The following is a 7,422-nucleotide window of genomic DNA, read 5'->3' as shown; positions in this document are numbered from 1 at the left end:
GTGCTGTCGGAGCACAAGAGCGAAGGTGACAGTGGATCTCTTCCAGACCCTGCCATGCTCTCTGCCTCTGCACCCAAGGCCCTTCTCTTCCCTCCTAAATGGAGACAGGCAATGACCTCAGTCACTCCCTGATCATACATCACTCATTCTGAAGTCCTTCCTGCTCTAACCTCCTTCATTCCTGCTGCACCTTCCCCACAGCCCGGGACTGACCTCTCCTCTGCCCTCCAGTGGCAGGAATGGCTCACTCCCCGCTGAGCAGCAGGCTCTAGGTGAGAGGCTGGGCTCTAGCTCAGGTGGAGAGAAGGAAAGGCTCCTGGGCCACGGGCTGGGGAGGGAGAATGGGCACAGCCCGAGAAGCTGAAGGGTTGGGGGAGGTGATGGAGGAAGCTGTTTCCACACCATCATTTTTCTCTCCTTTTTCTCCGAGGGAGCCATCCTTCCTTCCTCCAGGCCCAGGGACATGGAAAGAGCAGCATCATGGAGACTCCTAAGAGAAAGTAAAATAAAGGTGTTACTCTCTGGTGGCTTATTCCTCTTACAATGCTGTCCAATGTGTGTGGTATGTGTTACATTGAGATTTTTTTTTTTCACCAAATTCTAGAATATCTAGATTTGGAAAGGCTTTTTGAACTTGGAAGAGTTCATTTAGAGAAGTCTTCAAATAGAAGGGAATAATATTAAAGATATCCTAATTCTTGGGGCCTTGAGACAAATGATTTCAAGAAAAGGTCAAAATATTCATGGAGAAGTAACCATCAAAATCTGACTATTAAAGACTACAAAATAAATTATGATGTGAAGTCAAAATAACTTGTTTTGTAAAATCTTTACTTGAAATAATTTCCAACTTAGAGAAAACTTGCAGGTACAATACCAAAAAAATCTACCGTTTCCCAGACATTTTGCCATGGTTGCTGTATACATAATGATTTGAGAGCAAGTTGCATGTATCACTGCCCCTTTACTGCGAAAAACACATCAGTCTGTTTCCTAAGAACAAGGACATTTCTTTCATCCTCAGAGCACAGTAATCAAAATCAAGAAAAGGAACATTGACTCAATACTACTGTCTCTATTCAAATTTCCCAAAATGTCACAGTAATATTATTTATAGACATTTTTATCCAGTCCTGGATTTAATCTAGGAACATGCATTATATCCAGTTGTCACGTATCTTTAGTTTCCTTCAATTTGGAACAGATTTTCAATTTTTTCCCTTTAATGACCTCAGTATTTTTGTAGAGGACAGGTCCTTTCTTTTATAGAAATATAAAACTTGGGATTATCCATTGCTTCTCTTAATTAGAGTCAAGTTATGTGTTTTTGGCAAGAATGTTACAGAAGTAATATTGTATCTTTCTCAGAGCATCACATCAGGAGGCATATGAGGTCAGTTTAGCCCAATCGTGGGTGATGTTACTTTTGACCGCTTAAAGAAGTGTCTGCCAGGCCTTTTCACTGTAAAGTTACTCTCTTCCATTATAATTGAGAAGGAACTTGCCAGAGGTACTTTGAAACTATGTAACTACCCTGTTCTTCAAACAAACTTTCACTCACTAGCTTTAGCACTTGATGATTCCTGTCTGTATCAATTACTATTACCATGGTAGCAAAATAATAATTTTTCAAACTCTATCATTTTTTTTAAGTGGTAAAACGCTTTTTTACTGGCCACTTCCAAGAATGCTTTACAAGCTGTGCAAACACATTTACGGACTCCATGTGGTGTTTTTCTCATAAACTTTTCCATCTACGACGGCTACAACAGATGTCTGATAAAACACTAAACTAGTCTTCTAAGGAAAACAAGGCTAGGGATCCCTCCTGTTAATCCACATTTGCCTCCTTAACATTGGTTTTCATAATAAAAAGGCAGAAACAAAAGGCAGACATCTACTGTCGCTGCCAGTGATCTCTTGGTCTAAACCAACAAGGACATGACAGTCGAAGTCTATTCTTTCTTTTACATTTGTTAGTTGGTATTCTACAGTAAAGAATAGTTATTCTTTTCTCCCTGCCCCTAGTTATTTATTTATGTGTCCATTTAATATCAGTATGGATTAATGGATTCTAAATAACGCAAGGGGTTACAATAAAAGAACTGGTTTTTAATTTTAATTTTGTCACTTAATTGTCTATTCAAACCTCTATATGTCCAGCGTCCTCATGTGTAAAAGAGAAGAGGAAAGTCATTTTGTAGAGTTCTTCTGAAAGTCACCTATGACAGATTCTCAGAGACTTGTGGGACGATATCGAAGTAATCAAGCATGTGTGCAATTAGAAACTCAGGAGAGGAAAGAGAGAACAGGGCAGAAAAAATGTATAAAAAGAGACCAAAAGTTTCCAAAATTTGCTAAAAGACATGAGTTTATAGATTCAAGAAACTTGATGAAGTCCAAGCAGGATATATATAAATAAAACCACACCTAGAACAACTGACAAAAGCAAAATAAACAGAAAAACTTGAGAACGAACAGAGAAAAAGGACACACTGCATACATGAGAACAATTATAAGAATGACCAGTAAACATGTTTCTGATTTATCAGTGGAAACAACGGAGGTCAGAAGACAATGAAATTGAGGAACGGCCTGGTTGGGACCCCCGGAATAGAGGCCTCACAGTGTCCCCAGCTTCACTTTTCCTTGCCCTGTAGCTTAAAAATAGATTGTCACCAGCAGCTTGACCCAGAGCTTGGAACGTCCCCTGCCATAGAAAGTCGCCCTGAAACTTAGGATTATGCTGACTGATCATAATCCTTCTGTCTAGCATTCTTTGTTCCTGGGTTGTTAATGCCACTGGAGGACCACGGCTCCATGAAGCACAACAGATAACGGACTTCCCTCCCCCAACTGTCATGCAGCCTCTGGGATAATGCCCAGATTTTCCCTTAAATACCCAAAACGGGATTGAGAAGCCAAGGCAGTTTTGACCTGCTGCCTTCTCAGATCACTGGTGCTCTGACAATAAATCCTTATTCTAAACAGCTCAACTCCTGTCAGTCTATTGACTGAGCGGCACAGGCAGCGCGAGCCCCTGACTAAGTTGTCCTCTGGTTTCAAAATGATATTTTCTAAGTGCTGTAAGAAAATAACCTATTAACTCAAAACTCCACACCAGTGAAAATATTCTTCGGAAAAAAAGACATTTTTAGATAAAATAAAACTAAAATAGTTTTTTTCAAACAGAGCTCAACAACAACAACAAAAAGAAACACTGAAGACATTTCTTCTGGTTGAAAGAAACACCAGATTTGAACTTAATTCTTTGGGAAGGAATACACAGCATTGGAAATGGTGAATACAGGGGTGGAGGGCAGAATCAGGCAGGTAACAAAAGACTGTTTTTTTTTCCTTTTAGCTTCCCCCAAATTCAAATAAACTGCACTATCAACCACCTTGACAGAATGCTATACCCTGCGATCATGGAATATATATGTTTTTATTCATTAATAATTTATTTCAGAATATATATTTTAAAAAATGTTTAAGTTACATTCACTAAAATGGCTCATATGTTGAGATATAAAACAAGTAATAATAAATTTCAAAAGATGGAAATCATATGTACTCTGGCCAAAATTAATTTTATTAGAAATACATAACAGTCTACAGCCATGCCGCCCTGAACGTGCCCAATCTCGTCTGATCTCAGAAGCTAAGCAGGGTCAGGCCTGGTTTTCTTGGATGGGAGACCACCTAAGAAGACCAGGTGCTGTAGGTGTAAAAAGTAAAAAATAAGAGAATGTAAACTGACAAGGTCCTTGCAATCTGTGAGGTCAACCAAGGGTTGCCTTGCCTAAAAAAAAGAAAAGAAAAGAAAAGAAACAAAGAAAAAGAAGTGGAAAAAAATCATACCTTTTGCAATTTCAACAACAACAACAAAAAAATACCTAGGAAAAAATCTAACAAAACATGCAAAGGACCTATATGATGAAAACTGTAAGACCCTATTAAAAGAAATCAAAGAAGATACAAAGAAATGGAAAGGTATTCCTTGTACTGGGATTCGAAGAATCAACATAGTTAAAATGACCTTATCACCTAAAGCATTATACAGATTTAATGCAATCCCCATCGAAATCTCACTGGCATTTTTTAAAGAAATAGAACAAAATATCATCAGATTTGTGTAGAAGCACAAAAGACCCTGAACTGCCAAAGCCATCCTGAGAAAAAAGAACGAGACTGGAGGCATCACTCTGCTCAACATCAAATTATAATCCAAAGCAACAATAATCAAAACAGCATGGTATTGGCAGGAAAACAGTCACACAAACCAGTGGAACAGAGTCGAGAGTCCAGAAGTAAAGCCATGTTTATATGGGTTTGTCAGAAGTAAACACATGTTTATATGGGTTTGTCAAATGATTTTTGACAAAAAAGCCAAAAACATACAGTGGGGAAAGGAAAGCCTGTTAAATAAATTGTGATGGGATAACTGGAAAGCCACCTGCAAAAGAATGAAACTAGACTGTTGTCTATCACCACACACCAAAATTAACTCAAAATGGATAAGGAAATAGAAACCATAAATTGCATAGAACAAAACATAGGAACTAAACTCAAGGACGTTGGTCTTAAACAGGATTTTATTAATTTGACCTCAAAGGCAAGGGGAGTAAAAGCTAAAATAAGTGAATGGGACTACATCAAACTAAAAAGCTTCTGCTCAGCAAAAGAAACCATCAACAAGGTAAAGAAACAACCATCCAGATGGGAAAATATATTTGCAAGCAACACCTCCAATAAGGGCCTAATATCCAAAATAAACAAAGAACTCATACGACTCAATAACAACAAAAAATAAACATCCAATCAAAAAATGGGCAGAGGACCTGAACAGACACTTCTCCCTAGAGGACATACAAATGGCCAACAAATATGTGAAAAGATGCTCAACATCACTAGCTATTAGAGAAATGCAAATCAAAACCACAATGAGATACCATCTCACATAGTTAGAATAGCTATAATCAACAGGACAAATAATAACAAATGTTGGCGAGGATGCGGAGAAAAAGGAACCCCCATATACTGCTAGTGGGACTGCAAATTGGTACAGCCACTATGGAAAACAGTATGGAGCTTCCTCAAAAAACTAAGAATTGATCACCATATGATCCAGCAATCCTTTTATTGGGTATTTACCGCAAAGACTTGAAAACCCATATCCTTAAAGATATTTGCACACCGATGTTCATAGCAGCATTATTCACGGTGGCCAGGACATGGAAGCAACCAAAGTGTCCTACAATAGATGATTGGCTAAAGAAGCTGTGGTACACATATATATACACAATGGAATATTACTCAGCCATAAGAAGAGATGAAATACAGTCATTTGCGACAACATGGATGGACCTCGAAATAATCATGCTAAGCAAAACAAGCCAGATAGAAAAAGTTGAAAATCACACGATATTACTTATATATGGGATATAAACCTAAAAGCAACAAATGAACAGGACAAACAAACAGAGACTCATGGACATAGACAATAGAATAGTGGTTACCAGAGGGTGAGGATAGGGGGACGTAAACAGAATAAAAGGGGTCAAATATGTGGTGACAGAAAGAAATCTATCTATGGTAGATGAAAACACAATGTAAATATATATATATTCTTTATTGTTAAAATACACAGCTGAAACATTGGATTTCGTTAACCAATATCATCATAAAAAATAAATTAATTAAAAAATTTTTTTTTCAAATAAAAGTAACAGAATCATTAAAAAAAAAAGAAGGAAATGTTGTCACCTGCTATGACATAAATAAAACTTGAGGACATTATCCTCCGTGAAAAAAGACAGTCTCAAAAACACAAATACTGTATAATTTCACTCATATGATGTGTCTAAAGTAGACAAAATTTTAGAAACAGAAAAGAAAATGGTGGTTTCCAGGGACTGGGGTGAGAGGGAAATGGAGAGTTTTCATTCAATATGTCTAGAGTTTCAGTTTTGCAAGATAAAATATTTCTAGAGATGTGTTGCACAACAATGTATGTATATTTAACACTACTATATTGAACACTTAAAAATGGTTAAGCTGGTAAATTTTATGTGTTTTCACCACAATAAAAACAATTAACCCTATTACAAATTTAGAAAAAGGAAACTTACTATTTTAAAAAAAAGCATGTTGGTGAGCTTACCATTCATGAAAGATGCCAGGATGCAAATATGGAGATACTGACAGCACAGGAGGAAGACAAAGAAGATGCTTTCGCTACCTCGACTATCGAGCATGGACAAGTAGAATCGGCATCATGTGAGAGAAGGTATAAAATCAGGCTCACAGGCCCCATCCTTGACATCTTTAATCAGCCTGCAGTTTAGCAGGATGTCCAGGTGACTCCACTGCACTTAAAAGCACCTTCCAGATGGTAGTGGAGGGAGATTCTAGGAGGGTGGCACTGCTCCAGATGTGGACGAACCCAGTCCAGATGGGAGCATGTCATAAGGACCCAGAAGGGATGTTTCCAAGGAGGTAAAATTGATAGAATATCTGACATATCCGTACTTCTTGAAAGAGTCATACAAATAGGACTATCGAAGTACATTAGCAAAAGCTACATAGAAAATAATCGAACAAAAACAAAGGCAATTACTAAGTTCAGGGAGAACAAAAGTTTGTGCAGGAAGTAAGTTTACATAGAAAGCATTAGTAATGGAAAAGAAAACGCTGAATGACTGAGCCAAACATAATTACTATATAACCATATTGGGGAAATGAAGGGATGAAAGAGTGAAAGAGAACAATTACTATTAACTATCGCATCAGCCACTGGGCAATGCTGCGACAATGACTGCACCTGAAAAATCCAGCTGCAGTACTCAAGGCCTCTTATTTAGAGATAGGGAAGTAAAAGCCAAAAGAATCAGCTAAAAAATATTGACGATGGTCGCCTCTGGGAAGGTAGAAATTGATTGGCCCCAGATGTCTCCTTTCATCTTCTCCAGCCCTTTCTGCTTTGCAGTCACTGGAAGCCAAGGTGGGGGTGGGGAGGTGGAGATTTTCAGTGCTGTGTCAAGGTATCTAGATATTCCTCTCCCTCCCAGAACCTCGCTGGCTGTCCCTTCCCAGACATAAAACACAGATCAGATACATATACTTAAAGAACATTTAAACACCTATAATAAAATTATACAGACATAATAGACATGAAGTAATGCATATCACATGGGGGTGAGGGGACATCAAGGTGCCAGAAAGCTGGTAGTCGGCTCCTCAGGAGGAGTCATAACAAAGAAGTTTACTGATAATAATATAACTATTATACATCTAATATAATATAAAATGACAAATGATGATAATAACTCATGTGGCAGAGCTGCAGGCACCTCGTATGTATTAACACTTGTAATCCTGCCAAGCACACTGGAATGAATACTGTTATATTCCCCATTTCAT

At 37.9% G+C, this 7,422-nt stretch overlaps 1 pseudogene; it reads left to right on the top strand.

Annotated features, from left to right (window-relative positions):
* Positions 1 to 3,610: 3,610 nt before the first annotated feature.
* LOC120594046 (uncharacterized) lies at positions 3,611 to 3,727 on the top strand (annotated as a pseudogene).
* The last annotated feature ends 3,695 nt before the right edge of the window (positions 3,728 to 7,422 follow it).

Source organism: Pteropus medius, unplaced genomic scaffold (genome assembly GCF_902729225.1).
Source record: "Pteropus medius unplaced genomic scaffold, Ma_sr-lr_union100, whole genome shotgun sequence".
NCBI classification, from domain to species: domain Eukaryota; kingdom Metazoa; phylum Chordata; class Mammalia; order Chiroptera; family Pteropodidae; genus Pteropus; species Pteropus medius.
The sequence above is the reverse complement of the archived record's forward strand: the minus strand, read 5'-3'. Positions and strand labels throughout refer to the sequence as shown.